Source organism: Alligator sinensis, unplaced genomic scaffold (genome assembly GCF_000455745.1).
Source record: "Alligator sinensis unplaced genomic scaffold, ASM45574v1 scaffold717_1, whole genome shotgun sequence".
Taxonomy (NCBI): domain Eukaryota; kingdom Metazoa; phylum Chordata; order Crocodylia; family Alligatoridae; genus Alligator; species Alligator sinensis.
The window spans coordinates 281,578-303,672 of NW_005841961.1; the positions used below are offsets into that span (position 1 = coordinate 281,578).

At 42.6% G+C, this 22,095-nt stretch overlaps 1 protein-coding gene across 1 annotated transcript in view; it reads left to right on the forward strand.

Annotated features, from left to right (window-relative positions):
- LOC102379421 (carbonic anhydrase 3-like) overlaps positions 1-22,095 on the forward strand; it is a 66,463-nt gene that overhangs the window by 16,836 nt on the left and 27,532 nt on the right. The gene's annotated exons all lie outside the window — the stretch shown is intronic.

Below are 22,095 nucleotides of genomic sequence, written 5' to 3' on the forward strand. Positions count from 1 at the left end.
CCCGACGTACCCCTTTCCCCGCCAGCTTCGAATTGCGGACGGATTAACTGGCTTGGGCCCCGCCAGCTGGAGCAACTCATGTGGTTGTTCCGACGACCGGACCACCTGCGTCGTGATTGCAAGCGGCGTGAGTAAAGTTTTTTGCAACCAATAAGTTGTGTCTGCCTCTCCATTCGCCAGCCCGCCCTGACGTATGAGCGTAACTCGAGTCGGCCCTGGCCATCCGAGACACGCAGTAAATAACTCTGCAGTAGGATGGTACTTGTATTTATGAGTACTACCCTGCTACAGAGATTTTTTTTAGTTTTCTGCAGCCTAAAAGCACTGCATGTGCTTACTGTGAAGCTAATAAGGCAACTCTGCAGGAAACATCTCATATAGACACTCCCTGTGTCTTCAAAGTACAGAATCAAATACAAAGTACAGCATCAAACCCAAATCTCTCAGCTTTCTCAAATGAATCTTATCAAGGCTATCCATATTTCTTTGTTGGTCTGCTTTAATCGCGCATTGTTATGAAGAAGTGTGGTAAAGAAGAGAATATTTTAAATTCTAATCTGAAATAGACCCACAATGGTATTTAGACCCTAATAAATTTAAAATCACACCAATATCTAAAAAGTAGTCAGTTTATAGATTTAGTTCACTGATGTCATGTATAGTATATAACACCTTTATTTTATGATTTAAGAGTCCGATTTTCCAAGCATACTAGTACTTTGGTCTGATTCACAAAGCACGTCAACACGAGGCATTATTTTGAGATAGTGAATATTCCCATTGAAATGGGAATACACATCACAGCTGTCCTAGAGAGCTGAAGCTAGCTAGTTGCCTAGAGAGTTTGCCTAGAAATAAGTGAAAATTATTGAAAATAGGTGTCTGTCTAATGTGCCTGATATGTCACAGGAATATTTTGAGAATAAGTTCAAAGAGAATGGACCTATTCTTTTCCCTGGCTCTCAAATGATTATTGTTGCCAAATTTTGGTCTGTTGCAAATTTCCCTTGGTAATGTGTTGCATATCAACAATACCCTCTACCTATAGTTCTTCAAGTTTTGCCACAGTAGTCGTAGCAGCAGTAGTAGTTTATTTCCAGCTTTTGCCAAAGCAATACAATAAAATGTAAAAGAAAAATGTGTTGCTTTTTTATTACATGTATATTTTGCTAAAAACACAGTAAGATTATCCATTTTACAGTAAAGTAAAGCAAAACATAGTAAATGATTATATAAACAAGAATAAAATGAGGCACTGGACACTAAACAAAATGAGGGAATTCTACTTGCTTTTTTAATCTTATTCTTTGTGCAAGTAATGCAAATATACCTAAAATTTACCACCGATAGGCTGGTAGGCATCTAAGATAAATTTGCATTGGAGACACTTGCAGCCAGAACTGAGAGAAAAGCTACTTCCCTTTGCTGATGCTCTTGAAGAAGCAAAAACCATGGTGGAAGGAGATTTTTGCAGACCCCTAGAATTTTTTAGAGGTCCACAAATGAAAAAAAGTTTGAAAACCAATGATCTAGAGTGCAAACTCTTTTGAACCCAAGTTCACTTCATCAAGTACTGTGAAAGAACGTGCAGAAAGCAGAGTATAAGGAGAAAGAAATTAGAATATAAAAGGCAAGCTGTTGTAATTTCTCTCTCCTTCTTATACTGTTTTTAATTTTTTTTTTTTTTTGCAAAAATATTTATCCATATTGATATCTAGATATAGAGACAGGATGTTAGGGGTATTGTGATCGATCGATCTATGATCACAATACCCCTAACATCAATCGATTGGTCCAACAATCTGTCTTGTGACCGACTGGTATGGTTATACTCTGCTTTCCCCACTCCTTTCATAGCATCTGATGAATTGAATTTGGGTTCATGAAAGCTTGTGCTCTCTCTATATATATCCTATTTAGTTAGTTTATAAAGGTACATATCTACCCTGCCTTCTATCAGTACATTACCATTTCAATCCACTTTTCACATTCCTTGACTGCCTTTCAACCTCCAAGTTTCAGGGATGTATTTGGTAGCTGTGTTGGTCTGAGACAAGAAGAAATGCAAAACTCTAAAACTATTGGTTCAGAGATGATACCTTTAATTAGACTAACTAAGAAAGATTTGTTTTTCTATTTTTGTTTGTGATTTCTTAGCTGGTCTAATAAACGGTATCACCTCTGAACCAGGAGTTTGAGTTTTGCATTTCTTTCAACCTCCAAGTTATTCAGGAAACTATGCCTTGATTAAGGAGACCCACTTAACACTTTGACACCTTCTAGGAAATTTGCCACATCCTTATTTCATTCCTAGGATGGTTCAGACTGTCAAACAATCTTGAGCTAGCCAACACTACTGATGCTGGGGGGAGGGGTGGGGGGCAGGGCTAGAAGTGATCCCCTGACACAGTACTGAATCTTCTTTCAAGCTGTTCTGGAGTAGACTTAAAAAAATACAGGTAAAAATCTGCTCAGACTTCATGCCCTGAATGTAAGGACTAGAACGAGAATTAAAATGCTAGTCATCTGACCTAATTCTGATTTTCCCCCTTTATTTACTTAATTCAGTTCAGTAGTAGCTTTTGTTTTCTTATAGGGGACAATATGCCCATGTACAGTAGAAAAGACAAGTAAATCTCACTGCTTCCTTTAGAAAAAATCTGTAGAGTATGGAGAGAGAGAAATACAGGGGATTTGTGGTAGGAGTACATAGATGGGTGGGATGTCCTAAAAATGTGTTCTTGGAAAGGTGTTTATTGTGACATGAGGTCATGATGGAGCTTGTGGTTTCATAAGGATGTCTCAGGGCAGGGGTTGTCAGTGCTACCCAGATAGCTCAAAGGAAGACGATTTATGGAGATCCAGAAAAATAACCAATACTCCTGAATCTCATACACGAGGTATCTCATGGGGGAGTGGTGTCATGGATTAGGAACATGAGACACTCATGTCTTCTGGGATGCTTTTTGAGGGCCATTTATCTCGCAGGAATACTGGGACTTTCGTAAAGAAATGAGACTGTCCCTCCCACCTCATAACACTTGGTGTGTCTAAAGAGAACAAGTAGAAGTTATCAATCATAGTTTCTCTCTAAGATCCTAACTCTTCTTCTTCTTCTTCTTCTTTTTCTTTGGCAATCCCTCGCAGTCAAGGATGACCGTCTTCCATGATTGTCTTATCTGTGTGCCTGAAGATGGCTGATGAGGCTTATCCAGGATCAACAAACTCTACTGCAGCTCGGGCATGTGTTTCTTTGTGGGGTAAGTAGGTGGCATCAGATTTTTGATTTGGCCCACAAAATCTTAACTACATACAGCAGAACCTGAAAGTGTGTATTGCTTCACTTTTACCTTGTTTTGTTTTTATCATGATGTTCTCCCTGTTTGACCAGCCTTGAATTCACTTATTTGGCAATATTTACCTTTTTTCAGCCTTCTGTATCAGTAGATAGTCTGAAAAGAGGACTGTCTCATAGTTTGGACAATGTCATTGGTGTGCTGGGACAGAAGTTTTGGTTTTATAACTTAGTAGTTTTGGGTTTTTTTCTGGTCTTACTTAACTGTTTGGTTAGAATGGCTTTCGTGCATTTGTGTATTCTGGTCAGCCTTGAGTATTCAAAGTCAAGGTCAAAGATAAAGCTCTACCTTGGTTGAGGAGTCAGCAATCTGCTAGAATTTCAGAGTACACACGTCCAGAGCTTATAAAAGCAAACAGCTTAGGTCAGCTTTTCATTCCTGGATTATTTGGAGTCATACTGTGCCAAGCTGTGTAAAAGTAGATAGCTCAGATTTTCATTCTTGAAAGGAGATTTGAATTCAGTGTGCATGCCACGAAGTGAATTGCAATGACAAAACCATAATAGTCACTCACTTAGAAATTACATAGTTCAATGTAGTAAATTTGGAAGGTAAATCTTAAATGGAGAGAAAATGCGTGCTGAAGAAGTCCTATATGGATTGAGTAGTTTATTATATATAAGCATTGACAGGAATGCTCATTTTATCAGATTTTATCAGATTTCACAAGGAAAACCATTTTATTTGCCTTTTGGGGTATGTCTGCAAGGTCCAGACACATATAGGTTTGGAACTGTTTCAAAAGGAGAAGGTGTCAAAAGAGCAGCATCTGTTACATTGTAATCATTAAGTGTGAAAGAGCCAGGAACAATCAAATGAAGCAATGTTAAAACTGGATCATTTTGCTATATTTGTATTATTCTTGGCTGATTCACGTGTAACAATGAGAATGCAACAGCTGTATCACAAGTGTTTGGAGTTGGCATTTCTGAGGCATATCTCTGGGCATATTGCGGCCCACCCTATCCTGTGGAACCTGCAGCTGCTAAGAGGCCCCCTGCACCCGTGAATGCTCCAAATCAGTGCCATAGCAAGGGGGGAGGAGGGCTGGGTGGTTGCCACCACACCGCATTGCCATTGCCACCAGCTTCACATCCGGCTGCTTGCCACCCCTGCTTCCCACCAGCACTGCTGCTGCCATCTTCTTTGCATTGGGGGCCCCAAAACTATATCTTGCATGGAGCCCCCCAAAATTGTAGGCTGGCCCTTCCGTGCATTGTGGGGAAATCTTGTCTCTCTTTCCTGAGCTTCTGTGTAAAGTATTCTAACCCAGTCAACAAATCTATCTAAAGTGGTTCAGCTCTTGTGCACACCTTTTTTTTTTTCTTTGTCCTTCAGAGCCATGGTGCTAGTCCCAATGAGAGATTCTCCTGCTTCCAGATACGCTGTTGTTACGAGATACAAACTGTGGCTCACCTCTATAGTTGTGGACATTTTGATGGCAGAATCTGTCTTTTGAAAGGTGATGGTGAGTTCAGCTAGATCAGCCAGTGGCACAGTTAAGACATCCAACACTTGCTGCTATAGCTGCAGATTCTCCACATGCATTTCTAAGGCAGACTGTCTAGAACGTTATGGTGGGGCCACCTTCTCATAACAACTTGGACTGGCCAGCAGTGCCTCCAGAATGCCCTCATGAGGAAAGCCATCTTCCCTGAGCTGTGTAAGTAGACTGTCCTGGATGCCCAGTATCACAATATACAAGTGAAGGAAGCTATGCTAGTCCAGAAACGAGTTGTTATTGTAATCCAGATTGGGGCTACCCAGACTGTAACAAGTTTGTAATTAACCAGACTGGTGTTTGCAAATCAACTGTGGTGCTGGAGGTTTGTGAGGGTTGCTGATATAATTTATCCATGGCAGTGGACATCACTGGCTTTGAGAGAATGGGCTTCCCAAACTGTGTCAAAGCCAACAGAGTCACTCAGACCTGCTACAAGGAGCAAACAAGAAAGATAGCTATTCCAATCATTTTACAAGCCTTGTGTCAGCACAGAGATAGATTCATTAACACTAATGTGGGATGTATAGAAATATAGTGGTAGGTAACTGTCAATCCTCCAGATCATGGTGTGTAGTATAGAAAGAAACATGATCATATTGCAGTGATCTGGTGCTTACTTGTTGGGACAAACAGGACCTCCGTTCTTTTGAATGCCTGGTTATCAGTGGGATGTCATGCCACCATTAGTTTAGCTGAACCTGCTTATCTCTTTCCACAATAATTTATTAAACCAGATCCTGACCTCAGGGAGCTTGGGAAAAGGTTTTTTAATTAAAAGTATAATAGTTTCAGGATGGTGGTGTATGTGGTGACTTGTGCATTTGGCAAGCACAAGATGAGAAGGCACTGCTTGGATGCTAATGTTACCAATGCCAGCTGTGTTACTGTGCCACGTTATTCCCTGCACAGTATCTCTGAGGCTGAAGATAGGCAATTTCTCATAGGATACTGCTGGTTTGCAGGCTTGCTGCATTTTGTCCTACTTCTTTCCATTGACAGTCTTATTTAAGAAACCGTACAATCATTCTCTTCTCAGCTTCATGGTCCATCTCCAACTCCATTGAGAGTCCAACTTCTCATCTGACTTGCCCACAATGTTCTTATTTCAGTTGGTCTATAAAGGTGCATATCTACCTTACCTTCTTTCATAATGTTATGCCACAGTTCATCTCCAGATCTTTTCTGTATCTGATGATGGCTGAGAGTCCTAATCCCAAGACTCCTTTGTAGATTGTGTGGTCTAATAGAAATGTAAGGTACTTTCAAGAAAATGAAAGGAGATATTTTTATGAATACAGGAAAAAATAGAATTCTTCCTCTTTTTATTCTTTGTATTTTATATCTGGAGAGATCTGTTATCAATATCAGTCTAGCAGTATTGCAAGGTATGGAGGCCATCTATTCCACTGTGGGAAAGGGGACCAGTGGAGGAATTCTATGCAAGGCAGATTTTTCAGCTGGTGGCTGAACAGCATATCATATAGTGGACAAGACTAGCAAGTTCCAGAGACAACCATTTAACTTTTGTCTGGCCCGGGAATCTGACTGAATATATTTCACATAAGAGAAACCATAGAGGGTCAAATATCACCACCCAGGTGTGGAAATTTGAGTGAATATTTAACAAAATCCTGAACAAGAATGCGGAGGATGGCTAGTAATAGTAATGCCCCTCACCTTCTTACTAAATTCTCCAGAGGGAATGGAAAAATTTTTGGAGATAGCAGTAAGGACTCCATTGTGAATGGAGGAGGAATCCTTACTGCTATCTTCAAAAAATTCTCCATCTACTCTGCATCACTGGATCTCATAACCCAGACAGTCAGGGAGACTGCAGCAGTGATAACAGGGATCTTACTCTATAGAAATGTGTGTAACAGAATTAATCGTATGTTGAAATATATACTTGTGTGCTAAACTTAAATCCCGATTCCTTCTTCACTATCATAGAATCATAGAAATTGGGGTTGGAAGGGACTTCAGAAGGGGACATCTAGTCCAATGTCCTGCTCAAAGCAAGATCATTCCCAACTAGATCATCCCAGCCAAGGCTTTGTCTAGCCAGGTTTTAAAAACCTCCAAGGATGGAGATGCCACAACCTCTATGGGCAACCTATTCCAGTATTTGACTACCCTCGTAGTGATAGTTTTTTTGAATATCTAACCTAAACTTCTCTTGCTGGAACTTGAGACCATTGCTCCTTGTTCTGTCATCTGCCACCACTGAGAAAAGTCTAGCTCCATGTTCTTTTGAAGCTCCCTACAGGTAGCTGAAGGCTGCTATTGAATTCCCTCTGTCTTCTCTTCTCCAGACTAAATAAGCCCAGTTCCCTCAGCCTCTCCTCAGAAGTCATGTGCCCCAGCCCCCTCACCATTTTTGTTGCCTTCCACTGGACTTTCTCTAATCTCTTCACATCCTTTCTATAGTGGGGGGGGGCCCTAGTGAGTGTACAGTTAGTAAAACTTAATAGCTAGTTGCTGGTTTACCATTTTTATACCCATGCTGACTCCCACCCCCAACAGGGGTTTATGGACATAGGATAGCTTCCACCTTCCACAGATGCCAGTTCTAGCTTTCTGCATGTAAAATCCTATATTACCAGTTTTGTAATGGTTATAGCCCAGAGATCTTGCCTGCTTTTGCTGTGATTTCCAAGACAGTGATGGATGCCACTAACCAGGCCACAGCTCTAGCTCCTGGTGTAGTACCATTTTCTCTCTCAGCTGTTTGAGCAAATTTTTGGAAGATGGCCTGAGAATATCCATTAGCCCATCCTGTCATATGGGGTGCTTCAGGGCTGGTTCTAGCACCAACTCTCTTTGCGAGTCTGCTCTGGCCCCTCAGCTGCCAGACTGTTCTGGTCCTGTCCCTGCCTCTTCTGCCTCTGGTTCTGCACAGAAGACAGTCCTGGGTTCTGTAGTGGGGGAAGTGGTGAGCATCCTTTTGAACTCTTCACAGAAGGAGCAGTAGTCAGGAGGTTCCTGGACTTATCCTTTGTATTTTGAGGTTCTGAGTGCATTTCCTGCACTAGGCAGGATTCCACCTTCCTCCCCCTGCCAGGTTGCATACAGTGAAACATTAAACATCTGTATGTAACCTAGCAAGTATCTTCTGATGCACAGGAAGGTAATGGGAGGTTTATATGTAGATGCAGTGAAACATAAAGGTCACAAGGATAATGTTGGCAGGCTATCCAAACACACTCAGTGACAGCAATGTGTTCTTTAGCTACATTCTTACTGCTAAGTGGGTAGCTTCTAGCTACACTGAAGTTCAGCATGTACATTGTACCTTATGCCTTCAGACCAGCATACCAGCATACCATTCAGTATACACAGGGATACATGCATAAAGTCTTCATATGTGAATGGCAGAAGGTTTTAGGCTAAAATGCACATCACGATATGGAGCAAGCCTGTATTGTGGACAAAGTGACTAATGTTAAAAACCCTAAACAAGTTATTTTTTTCCCTGTAAATGTAGCTTTCATTTACATGCAGTAGTAAGTAATGCAAGTGTAATGAAAATTGAACTTATTATGGTAAAGCTATGATGAGATTTTGGCAGCCCCCCTATTGTTTTTGGTGTTGGAAGTACACTGAAATATTGCAGACATAATGAAATAAAAAGGTACAAAAATGGTATAGCTTATATTTTTCTACATGGTAGATAATTGTCTTTGACCAAAAAAAGAGAGCTAAAATGTGGATAAACTGTCAAATTGCCACACATTATACAGGCAGCAGAATTTACCCCCCGTATGGTATGTTATTTTTTTGGGTTTTTTTTTTTGCTTTGACAGATCTTCCTACACATATCTGGCTGTTGATAAGGTTTCCATCCATGCCTACTATGCCGTCCATATCCTGGCATGCATGTCTGTGAAGTGAAAAGCACATGATTCTCTGTCTGGCTCTTTGGTTGTGACATGACATGTAAGCTATGACATTTCTCAATCAAAATCAGTGTGACATGCCTTTCTTGTACTGCCAGGTATGCTATATATACTATGTCTCAAAATGTGGCAGTCCTTCCTATATTTTGTTTAATCAGTTTCATTCTCTTGTATTTTCTGCTTAAAAACATTAAATAAAATTAACTATATTTTATATTTGCAGTTGCCTTAGAAATAAATAATCTCAGCTGAATTCTTTTAAGCTTTACCAGACCATATGCTGTGCCATTTTGCCCCATACTGTTTATGCAAAATAGCCTTAAAGCCAGCAAAGACCATGCAGCCAGCTTATAACATTCACTGCCTTCCTGTTAAATAAGACAAAGGATATTTCAAGCTGGTGTCTGAGCCATGTGTATAATGTGCTAAATCCTGCTCGCTTTTTACTCAATCGAGTAGCTGTTTGTACGAGTCAAGTGAGCATTTTTGCCTATTATATCTCTGTCATAGGAGAATAGTGTATATGGGTTCACAGTTGATCAGAAAGCATCTCATCTCATGCCACATTAGTTAGCATTGGCTCTTCTCTTTGTATCTTTCATTTAGATGACAGATGGGTGAAATTCCATTTTAGATATGAACTAGAGGGCCATCCATTTGGTTGCTTCTGTAGCCCTAGCTCACTGCATCCACCAGGGGCTCTGCCTAAGCAGTGTGCATGCCACCCTCCCACCTCATCTTTTTCAAGGAGTCACTACAACTGCCTGCCTTCCCACGTCAACTGTGTACTGACTGTTCCCGTCTTCCCTTCAGGCTGCTCCCATTTCCCCTCTCTGCCTTGTTCTAGGGCTCAGTGTACACTTCATTCTCTCCTTTACTATGGCTTGGTTACTCACTTTAAATCACTTTTCCTCCAGACCATTATCCTTCAGACCCAACAGGGCCCAGATACACTCCTATTCCCCATGCCCCTTTTCCCCACCATACTCCTTCCATTTATATTCTTTCCTCTTCCCCTTTCACTTCTATCCCAGAGCTCCCTTGCTTGCCAGGGACCCATTCCTCTGTTCAACTCTATACCTGCCTCTCATTCATAGCCATTTTATTCTGCATCAGGATCTCTCCTTCTCTATGCCAGGGGCTTGTGTGCTCCATCCCTCATTTCTGGGCCCCTCATGACAAAGGCTCTCTGTGCTCCATTTCCCCCCACCCCCCACTGGCCCCACTTTCCACCATTTTCTTTTATTTTGTCTAGGACATAAATCATTCAGGGTGTCAGCATGTTAAATTCTATCAGGAGGATGGGTAGAGATGACATATGTCTAGTGCTATTCTGCAAGGTGTTAATTGGTGTCATTGACCAGTTACTTGATCTCTAGACAATTGCACAGCTGCTAAAAGCTGTGACACTGCTAAGCAGAAGATGGGATTTGTGCATTCCCTACCATTTCCCTTTACAGGTTTCCAGTTCTCCCCCCTTTTCCCCCACCCCTAAATCAACTGGGTTCTGCCCATGGTCACATAACACATTCCCTGAAATTCTGGAATTCATTAGATTTAGCTTTCAAAAGTGTTGCATTACATCCAAACAGCCACATCACTAAATATCATCAAGTTGAATGTAAGGATCCATGTATGCTATTCGTTCCAACAAGACCCTGAAATATACTGTAGTCCTGAAGTGGGTTCTTTGTGTGCTAGTGTGTATTTAAACGTCTAGACAAGCTCTGCACCTCACCTTATTTTTCTTAAATCTCCCAAATTATGTATCCCTATGTCAGACCCGTATTTGTCTAACCTACAGCATTACATTTTATGAATGACTGCATTACTATAGCAGAAAAGTGGTTTCTGATATTAAAATCTCATTCTGGTTTTAACTCGTGATGTTGCTGTCTAATATACCAGTATTCTTCCTCCTTTAAAGGAGTTACATGTGCCGATATGAGAACAAAAAGAGCTGTCAGTAATCTTTTCACATCATCAATATCCATTTTATTAAAAAAAAAGTTCCCATGTCATGTCAGTTATATTTCAAATACTTTACTAAATTAAGTCTCTGAATTAAATCTGTAAACTATTTTTAGTTTGATTTGTTAACTCCTGTTTACATTTTCTCACCAACATGCTTGCTTCTCTTAGCATCCATTATGCAAAGAAAGGTATCAGAAGCTTAATATTTAGCATGTATTTAGCTACAATTTGCTTGACTACTGTTTATATTTTGTGGGAAGGGGTTGTATTTTTTTTTTTACTGGAATTTGGATAAAAGGAGCATTTGGACACTTTTTCCTCTCTACAAGTAAATTTACAGATGCAACTTTGCCGCACTTCTTTAGACCTGGTCACTAGCTATGCTGCTGAAATACTTTTTCTTCTTTTCTCTATGCCACCTACCAGACATTAAAGTAATGGTGCAATTGGGGTCTGTGGAATGTTATGCCCCATCCCAAACATTGTGAACCCTGGCAAACATGCCAGATGTTCCCGGCAGGACATGCAATATTTGGGGTGGGGCATAAAATTCTTCAGATTTCAGTTGCATGACTGCTGGGGCTAAACTAGTACCTGAGGCTGCCCCCAGCCTGATCCAATGGAGCAGGCAGGGGACAGCTGTTTTCCAGACTTTGGGAAACAGTTGTTGTGTACCTGATCCTGATGTATGCCTGATCAGGCAGAAGCAGTCCCTAGTCCTGGAGCTGTTTTTAGCCCAATCCCTGCAGATTGGACCAGAGGTAGTAGCCCTGGGACCTGGGCTGTCTGGAGCCGATGACAACAATCAGCTGATAGTCCATATCTGCTGGAGCAATCCTAGGTCTGGGACATGCCACGTGTTCAATTTAAGGAACTATACAAACCAGCCACAAAGATGTTCTGTATTATACATGGAACATATTTGTGGCTGGTTTGCCATTTTATGGCTGATCGTGTGGCATGTTGCAATTTGTGGTGCAATTAGCAAGTTAATCATACCATAAATGCAACGTCTGTCAGGACCCTATTTGATTACTTGTGTGTTTTATTACTCTCCAGCTTCCACTTTCCCACTTCCATTCTCACTTGATCATAGTAAATTTTACATTTTATCTTGTGAGAACAATTTAAATGTGTAACCCACCAGGCTCCATCTCCTACTCCATTTCAGTGTCTCTGTGTGTGGATATATTCTTTGGAGAAAAATACTATCTTTTAGTTAAGACCATAGACTAGAGCTCTACACTGAAGATCTAGACTTGATTCTATGCTTTCCAGCAGCCTCCCTATGTATCTCTGAGAAAATTCACTAAGAATGGGATTTTCAAAAGCAAAGGACATTTTTCTTGTGATTTCCCAGTTGGTCTAATAAAAGGTATCATTTTGGAACCAAGAGTTCTAGTTTTTTGTATGTCTTCAGATCACATTAGGCAATCTTGTAAATATTGTTAATCACTTTGTAATGGAATCAAATAGAATTCCCTGGAAAGTTACAACCTTAAGGATTTTCCTGTAGTTTGTGGAAATTCTTAATGGAAGTGACTTCTCAAACTTTCATTTAAGAAAATGAAAGGAAGAAAAAACTTAAGGAAAAGGTATTTTCACTATTTTTTCCTTGCTCTAAAACCATGTGTCCTTTATTTCTATAAATGGCCTAGTAAGTGCTCTTTTCCTATATGAAGATTAAGTGTGCCTTTCACTAAGATTAAGTGCCTCCATTAAATGGGACTGCTAAAGTTATCTGTTTATAATGACCGAAACACTATGAGCTGTTCCAAATGGAATGTGATGATCTCATAAATGCTTCTGGTCTGTGAGTAGGTGCAGAAAAAACCTGAAGGATTACTGCCTATGCCAAGCTTTATGAATTAAAATGACAACAGATGTCAACTCTTTATGGTTATGCTGAAAATCAAAAGTGAGACGATGATACAGGTAATAAAGACTAAAATATGTAGTAGACAAGGTTCTTTGGGTTGATGTGGTATCTTTTATTAAACCAACTAAATCGTTGGGGAAAATTGTTCTTTGCAAGCTTTCAAGCACAAACACCATTCTTCAGACAAATAACACCTATTGCTTTCAGGCACAAACATCTTTTTCAGAAGGGCGTTTGTGTCTGAAAGCTTGCAAAGAGCAATTTTTTCAGCTATTTAGTAGGTCTAATAAAAGATATCACATCTACCCAAAGAACCTTGCCTGCCTATGTCCTTAGACCAACACAGCTACAACTAACAACCCCAAAATATGTAGTAGTGATTTGATTGAAAGTAAAAAGATGTGTTTTTTCTTCTTCAATATTGAGTGTATTCCTTTTATTCATAATCTTGTTCTGATAAAGGAATTTACTAGGAATAAGCTACTTTAGAAGACAACTGTGTGCTAAGCAGATTTTTAGTGCAGTAATGCAGGGATAGAGAGTTTCAGAACCAAAGCAGTATAAAAGTTCAGCAGAAGATTACACCCCAGCAATGTTAAGTATATGAAATCATATAATAATTCATCTGAAAGACACCTATTCTCTTAAAAATTTCAGTTAAAAAAAGAATGAAAAGACTGTGAGGTTATTCAAGTGGAATAGTAGAATGAATCTCTGTAGATATTGTAGTGCATGTTAGAAGCATTTACAGACTGCAGTTTAACCCTCCAACCTGTCTGAACATGCTCTAATAGTCTTTTAGTCATGTTCTCAATTAAACATTGGTGTGGGAAGTTTCTGTAGCCAGGGATGAAAGCTGAACAGCTGTCTTGCTAGAGCTAACTGCTGATCTCTGCATGTAAAAGGTGAATCACTTAACTTTATGTTCTATAAAGACAACATAACTTGTATGAACTCCTTTGTTTTGGAAGATATGCAGACACTGATTTGGCTATGAATGTAGTTTCCCTGCTTATGTTACTGCTAGATGTAATCCTTGTTAAATCCATACCTAGGAACTTATATAGATTTCTACTTTTGGCATGTTATGTTTACCCTGTGTCTTGTTTTGGTTAGCCAGTCCGGAATTAGCTTCTTGCCATTTCTTCGCTGTTTCTAATATGCTTCTAGCATAGCCTTCATACTAACAGTGATTAGTATTACAGGGGAATGTATCTAGCTGAACTGAACTGTAAAGTCTAAGCAATGTATGTTTGAGAAGGATATATAACCTTCCAACTTTGATCTCCTAGCCAACTATATCCATGTGCTGTCTTCCACCGGCATTGTTGTTATACTTGTCCAAATTGGACTTCACACTCCTGGTTAGGGATCTTGTTGTTCATGTGTTTGTAAAGTTAAGCATGTATTTATGATGCACTTTAGATCATGAAAAAGAAGGACAAAATATAAATATGATAGTCTGCTAATCAATCAATGCCTTAGTGCTAATTCCTGGTCCCCAGCAAAGTCCAAATAAAGGGATGGATGCACAGGAGCTATGGAAAGGCTGACAGTGCAGGATTCCATTCCTGTCTGATGGTGGGGTGTGAAACCTGAGCACAACCACTTCTGGCTCTATGGGCTGTAGCAGTCCCTGTACCCAATTGACCCATTACCACAAACAAAAGCAGTAGATGTTATAGCTAATGAGTGGCAGAACCATTCATATCCTCAGACTCCTATGCACTGCAACTCACAAGCCAAGAAGTTTGTGGGTGTTTGTGGTGAAGTGGCTCCTGGTGAGCACTTTCATATGACTTGTAAAGGATGTGGCTTTCCTCTTCACAGTTTCCCTACTTGCTAGCTATGCAGCAGAATCCTGTGCTTTGGTTTTTTTGCACCTGCTAAAGATAGAAAGGGAACAGGATTTGGATTCTGTTGCTAATTTGTCTGCTTTCAATTTCTATCTGAAAAATTAACCTGAAATAACCTTCTAACCAATTCTTGTACACCTTGGATATCAGATGCACTCTCTTTGAGAAGCAGTGTGAGTATTGTCAAAGCTAGAGATACAGTTTGGGAGCTGGGGCCCTGGTGAAGGTTTATAAAGGGAGATTTTAAAATTATTTTTAATCTTGTATGTTTTTGATATTCCATTATTGGCAAGCCAGTTAGCGTTGATGACTGGGAACTAGTATCTACTCTCCCTACAGTCAGTTGAAGCTTTTATAAACTGTTCAGGTCCCATATAAATGAATCTGTTACTGTTTGACTGAATAGTTATCTTAGTACAATTCAAGGTCAATATGAGACCCTAAGCTGTACATTGGTAGGGAAGAGTCACCAATCTGCTGGAATTTCAGCACAGACACATTTAGAGTTTATAAAAGCAAACAGCTTATGTCAGATTTTCATTCCTGAACTGCCAAGTCAGACTGTGCGAGATTCTATAAAGCAGATAGCTCAGCTCTGGTTTTCATTCTTGAACTGAGACTCAGATTTCAATGCACATACCATGCAAGTGAATACCCATGAAAAAATGATAATAGTTATTTAATTAGAGGGGTAAGGGAATGCTGAATTTTCTTTTTTGTTTTACAACTGCTTTGGATCACATACTTTAATTTGGCTAAGTAAAATACTTGCAAATGAACCTCAGATCCCACGCTAATCTTTTTTTAATATTTGTTTTTTGCTATTGCCTAAAGTAAAACACAACATCAGAGTGTAGTGGATAGAGCAGGAACTAAGGGGTTTGAAAAATGACCTGCTCTACGCCCTAGGAAAATAATTGTTTCACTTACTCAGGGATTGGCAATATTTTCCAGTGGCAGGTTAGAATTACTCATCTCAGGTCTAATGAGGGCCAGTGCTAGCACCTGGAAACCATTGCCACTGCTGCTTCACCCTACTGCCTTTTCTTCCCCATGGTGTGACATGGATTAAGTGCTCAGGGAGCTAGCCACAACACAGCACAGGCAAAGCCCCCTGGCTGCTGAATGCTGCCTGTGGGCTGGATCTGACCTATGGCCCATAGGTTAGCGCATGGATCAGCAACCTATTAGTGCACTGAGATCAGTGAACCATGGGCTGGAAGGGGACCTCCATAGGTCCTCTTGTCCAACCTCCTGCCTGAGATATGTACTTTGGACAGGCAGTATCATCTAATAATTAGAGCCCTGGCAAGACTCTAGTTGGATTCCAGCTCTAGCACTGATCTTTAGTTTCCCTTCCCATTCATTTTAAGATGCAAAGGACAGTCTTGATACTCATGTTTTGTATGGTGCCTAGTATTATATGGTCTCATAGTGGCTGGGCCTTTTAGTGCTACTATAACACAAAGAATAAACTATAAGAATCCTGGAATGAAGCGCACACACAAATGTAAGGCAGGAATAGCTTGTTTGGTGAAATACATCTTTAGTTGAGTCTGTATATAAAGGGCTTAGTCTGTCTGTCTGTCTGTCTGTAACACTTCTAGCCAAGTGCGCATGCGCTGCTGAGAGGGTGGGTGGCGACTGGCTGTGCAGGCCAAAGTTTGAGCCACTGCCAGGGAAGTTTGTGGTGGCAGCAAACATGCCCTGGCTGCCTGAGCAGTGGGATTCCCCATGCCTCCCTGCGTGAGGGCAAAGGGGGGGTGTCACGGTGGTAGCGCCTTTCTGCTGCCAACCCCCACAACCCCAAAAACAGCCGGCAGGGAGGGGGAGAGGGAAGGGGGGGAGGGGAGGGGAAAGGAGGCAGGTGGATGTGGGCCAGGTGGAGCGGGCCAGACAGATGCAGAGTGGGGCGGAAAAGGGGGTGGCACAGAGCCGGACACAGAGCAGTGGGGTGGGGTCTGGGCTGAATGCAGAGCGGCAGGGGGAGTGCAGGGGCAGGGGATGGAGTGGGGCTAGACAAGGAGCAGTGACGGTGAGGGGTGGAGCAGGGCTCGACATGGAGCAGCAGTGTGGGTGGCACGGGAGGCGACGGTGCGAGATGGTGGGTGGCACCACTCCATCCCCTCCGCCCCTACCCCCCCACCGTCATTCTTGATGGACAATTTGCTAGTATTTTCATAAAAATGGGCCCTGAGATGTCATCCGTAGCTGAGTTAGTACCATGTTGTGGGGGGTTAAACTCCCCAGGGAAGATGCAGACCTGGGTTTTTTACTTACTTCCATGGCAACATTCAAGGGAAATTTTCTACTCCATGAGTTATAGGGAGGTCATTGTCAAAATGTTTGCCATTTATATATCTATCGCATCTAATTTATTAGGATTTGTAAAGTACCTGTCACCATGTTATCATGGGCTGCATCCAAGACTCACTGAAGTTGACTGGAACCTTTCCAGTGATTCCAGTGAACCTCAGATAAAGTCCTAGATGCTACATTTGGTAGAATCTGGTGTGTAACAGACTAGGGACATGGACATGTCAGATTCTGAGCTCTTCATTGTTCTCTGAATGCTCTGTTGTGCTTCAACCTCCATTTTGGTTGTATCTTTCATTGTGGCCTTCAAGTTCTACTATAGTTTCCCTGATTATTAGAATTCTCCTTTTGTGCTAGGAAAATGACTGTGAACAAAAAGGCTTTGATGTGCTCTCCCCTACTTTAACAAGGGGGCTTCTGCTGATGAGGCCATTGATTTCCCTTCTCCCCCCCTCCGATTCTATGTAGAAACTTTTCTTGGAGAAAAGCATGGACACATAGTAAAGGACAGAAACAGGGGCAATTATCATCTGTGAGACAGCAAGGCCACTGTGAAAGCAAAGAAAAATGTCTCCCATCTCCTTTAAGGATGGTGAAGTGACTTGAAAAATGAAGGGAAATCAGGCAAAAGATGTGAGGGTGGGAGGAGTTGTTCAGGACCTTATTTCCTTAAAATGTACTTTGTTCAGAGTAATGTGGCTGTGATTTAAGAAATTCTTTGTAAAGACTGTTCTGGCAGGAAGGCAAACAACATTTTACCTGGACACCAGAAGACTTACTCAGAGAACATGAAGCAACTGAGGGCTCAGAGAGGCTGGATGATCTTGGTAGCCATGGTGCTCAGGCAGCATGCCAGGAGACTCAAAACTAAAAAAGTAACATGCTCAACTAATGTGAGCCACTGAAAGAACATGTTCATCCGTCCTAGATTGGAGCTCTTTGTCTTGCTCTCCTATTCTCCACAAATGTAACATACAGATTTTTACAAGGTGTCCTCAAGGTCATTAACTATGGGTTACTTTGGCCTAATCAACACATAAAGGGCCTTAGAAGGACATGGATCCAGGATCTTGGTGCACTCCACCTAATTCTTGCAATAGAATACTTTTATGTGCATGACCTTTTATTGGGATACACAGATGAAAGACGGTAAGATTGGAAAGGCCGCTGGCACCGTAGGCACATACCTAGCAACCAGTTGCAGTGCCTAGTTATGACAGGTACCCAACTACTGCTCTCTTCACCTTGTCTCTCCAGGGAGATGCTTAGAGTCAAAGAGTCTTACCAATTCTTACCATGACTGGTTAAACTTTATAACCAGCCTGGAATTACAGCTGGATTTTGCCTTTTTTCCTTTTATGGGCAAAGAGGAAGAGTGTTTTTCAAACAAAAAATTCCACAAAAGCCTTCAAATTAGAGGGGAGACAGGTCCTAGCTGAGCAAATACTGAACTGGGGCAACTCATGAATATGAGGGGCCAAATGGGCCGGTATGGAACCAGTCTCCCTGGTACAGAAGGCCAATGGTGGGTTGTAGCTAGGTTTGGCTGTGCAGCTTCCTCTGTCTAGTGGATGTCCCATGTAAGATTAGATATGGAAGATAATATGGGTCTGAGGAGCTGCTGGGGCGTTATGGTAGTGTTGAAAGGGAGGGTAGAGGAGAGATGGGGTAGGTGACAAGCAAGAGGCAGGATTAAGGATGTGGTGTGTTCTCACCATCTCCCTGCTCAGGAAGAGGACATTGAGAACTGTCTGGCTCACTTCAGGAGCCTGTTGATGGTTATTTGGATAGTCCAGGGGCTTTGGGTAGATTCTGGAAACTGACAGCAGCACCATCTTCTTCATTAGTCTGAGCATACCCCAAGGGAGTTTGAACCTGTATTTCCTGCTTCCCAAAGTGTTTTAACCACCAGCCCACAGGTTAGGCATTATGCAGACTCCTTTCCAGCTGCCTTCTTGAAGCTGAGCTGCCTCTCCCAGGTAGGGCAGCATCTGTTTCACTGAGTCGTACACCTTTTAGCTTGTTCTTTTCCTCCTGGCCCTTAGGACCTTTGCTGTCCAAGACTGCATCCAGACAAGTGCGGCTGTGTGATATGTGGCACCATAGACAGGTCTATGGTGCCACATACCACGCATTCAGGAGTTTCCCATGCTGCTACCTTGTAGCAGGAGAGTGGGGAAGGGAGGGTTGACCCCAGGAGATCCTGGAGTCAAAAAAATGGTTGCAGAAAAAAAGCAGGGTGGAGCATGTGGAGACAGTGCGTGCCACTCAAAAGTGGAGCCTGGTTGGCTGGAGCCATCTTCTGGCTGTGGGCCAGGCTCCCAGCTTTAGGAGCGATGTGGCTGCAGCTTCCCCAGCCCCCAGGTAAGGCTGCTGGGGCACAGTTGCTGGCCCCAGCCTCCCCTACCCCACCCAGGGTAACCTGCCATGTGCCAAATGGTGCATGACACAGGTATTCCCTGTGGAGGCATAAGGCGTGCCACTGCTGGTTGTCCCATGGGGAACCAAACGTCTTCACTTGTCTGGATGCAGCCCAAGAGGCCAGCTTCCAAAGGAAAACTGGAGAGGGGTCTGGATAATGCCTAACATTTGGCCTGGTAGTTAAAACACTTTGTTAGGAAGCAAAAGATGTAGATTCAAGACCTCTCTCAGCGAGAGGGATCCAATACAGAGGTCAGCAACCTTTTGCTGAGGCCAGAGCTTGCAATCCTGCCATGCCTGCAGGCCAAGTCTCCACACCCCTTCCACTTCCAAGTGGAATCGCCAGTCACCTGCAGCCATCCTCCTTGCTACAAATACCCAGTCCCTCCGCAGTAAGGAAAGAAGGTGCAAATCGGTGAAGCAACAGGCTCTACACCAGCGTTTAGTGCAGTGGAAGTAAAGGGCAGCACCATGCAGCTCTGGCAAATGTTTTACTGAAGTCATTTGAGTTGCCAGCTGATGCATGCAAGCTAATAAGTATGTTTTGCATTTCAAATGCAGTGTGAGGCATATTCCCTACTAATTTAAAAGAAAATACAAACATTAAGGAAAACAAAAGCCAAAACAAGACCTAATTTTGATGGAGATCTGATGGCAAGGATTTTATCATTTGGAGCTGACAGATTTAGCTTTTTTATGTAGTGTAACAATTTCATATCTTATATTTTTTTTTAATAGCCCAGAGCATGGAAATTCACCCTTTTCTTGTCTTTGGGGGTCTGCCTGTTATGAGGCCTAAGGGGGAAGTTGTGAATTACATACCTTCTCAGAGTAAACTACATAGATGGGAATATATGTGAGAGAGAAAAATGTGAATTTGCGATCCACAATAACATACGTCGTTAACTGGGTCACTGATCCATAGTAAAGCTCCAAACCAGTGTTATACTGAACATGAAGAAGTTGGAAGTATTGCTAAATATGCCTCCTTGAGGTTGTTTTTTCCCCTTGAAGTCTAAAGTCTGACTTTCCAGAAACCCTATCCACAGGGAGTACAGCCATTTGTCTCCTGCCACCAAACCCAGAGTGGAAATAAAAGTAGCTCTCAATCATGATGAAAAAAGCAGCAGCACCCTAATTTCCATGAAAAGGAGATGAGCTATGCTTGATAGATACCAACTACTGCTTCAGCTTGAGCTGTCTTCTCAAAGAATCACCAAGCAGCAGTCCTATGGTAGTGCTTACACTATGCCAGTATTCATATTCAATGTGTTTTTTTTCAGTCTGGACAAAGAATTTGACATATTCTTATTAACAGTCAGAGTTTCAATAAAATAAAACTTAAACAAAAATCCTTTAGCAACAAAAAAAGATTCTTTGTAAGCCCTCATTTGACTGTCAAGTAGCCTGCCTTCCTTGACTTCAGTGGGACCAAACTTTTCGGTAGGCATGCCACAAATTAGCCCCAGGACCTCCCCAAGTGTCACTCTGATCTCCCTGCCCCAGCAATTTGTTGCTTTGCTTTCTGCTCCCAGCCCTGTGCTGCCTGATCTGCTGCTCTGCCTTTTCCTTTCTGCTCTGTCCTGCCTGCCCCATCCCTGATCTGCTACATCTCACACACAGAGGCTGTCTCTGCCATTTGTGACACGTGTGCCACAGGTTGGCCACCCCTGCCCTACTGAATTTCATAGATTTAACCACTCAGAGCTAGTGCAAACTGTTTGCCTGCGGCAGTGGTTCCCAACATTTTTAGACTTGAGACACTCCTCATGAGACTCAAGGTATCCCTTGGGGGAAAATGCCAGCTCTTAGTTTCACTCACTTTTTGATGACACAAAAATGAGAGAACAATTCTTTTGTTGCAAATACCTCAGAGAGACCTCCAACAGATCAGGCTGTTTTTAATACAGTAGATTCCTATTTGAAATCACTGGATTTATCTTGTGAATCATGCTTGCACACCCAACAGTGCTAGTACTACCCCCACACCATGGTTGAGAATCATTGCCCTAAGAAAACAAAGGGTTCCCATTTCCACCTTCCTCCTTGCCCAACCTAAAGGAATAGCTTTTTTCCACTGGAAGTACTTGTTACATCTCAGCAAGGAAGTTGGTTTTAAATACAGTGACCCCTTTTCAAAATGAATAATCAAGTCTGTAATCATGGGCGGATCTAGAATTTTGAAGAGGGGGTGCCGGTGGTGAGGTGCACCCTCACACATAAGACAACAGGCATTATTCACTTGAATCTAAGTTGACTCTGAATATAGGATGACCCCCCCTCCCCCCATAATAGGATTCTATAGATGGAAAATGTATTAATCTGTTATAATTTTCTAGGTACAGAATCTAATTACCAGAGGGCCCCCTCCCGCTGCTTCAGAAGGGAAACTAGTGGCTGGGGGGTGAGGTGCCCCCCTTGTCCTTTACTCCCCACCTTTTCCCCCCTGCAGCCTTTCTGCCCCTGCTACCACCTGCAACCCCTCACCCAGCTCCCCACAGCCTCTGCCCACCGCACTCCTCGGGGTCAGACCATGCTGGGTCTCTGTTCCCTCCCCAGCACAGCGCCTGGAGGCTCAGCCTTTGCCAGGCGCGGCAGCAGCCCTGTCCCCCTGATTGCCTAGGCAGGGGACAGGTCCAGGTGCCTCCTGCTTGGGAGGGAACCCACCCGGCTGTGCCTGGAAAGGGAGCGGGGCAGAAGCTGGGGAGGGTAAATGGTGGGGGTGGGGGCAGGAGGATGCTGCGGGCTGACCCCAGAGCCTCAGAGCTGCCCCCCCGACCCTCCGGTCTGCGGAGCGCGGGTGCCGGGAGCGCTGGTGCGCAGCAGTGGCCCCGCCCCACCCCCGCCCCCCTGTCGGCGGGAGGCACAAAAGATGGGGCGACGCCGGCGCCTG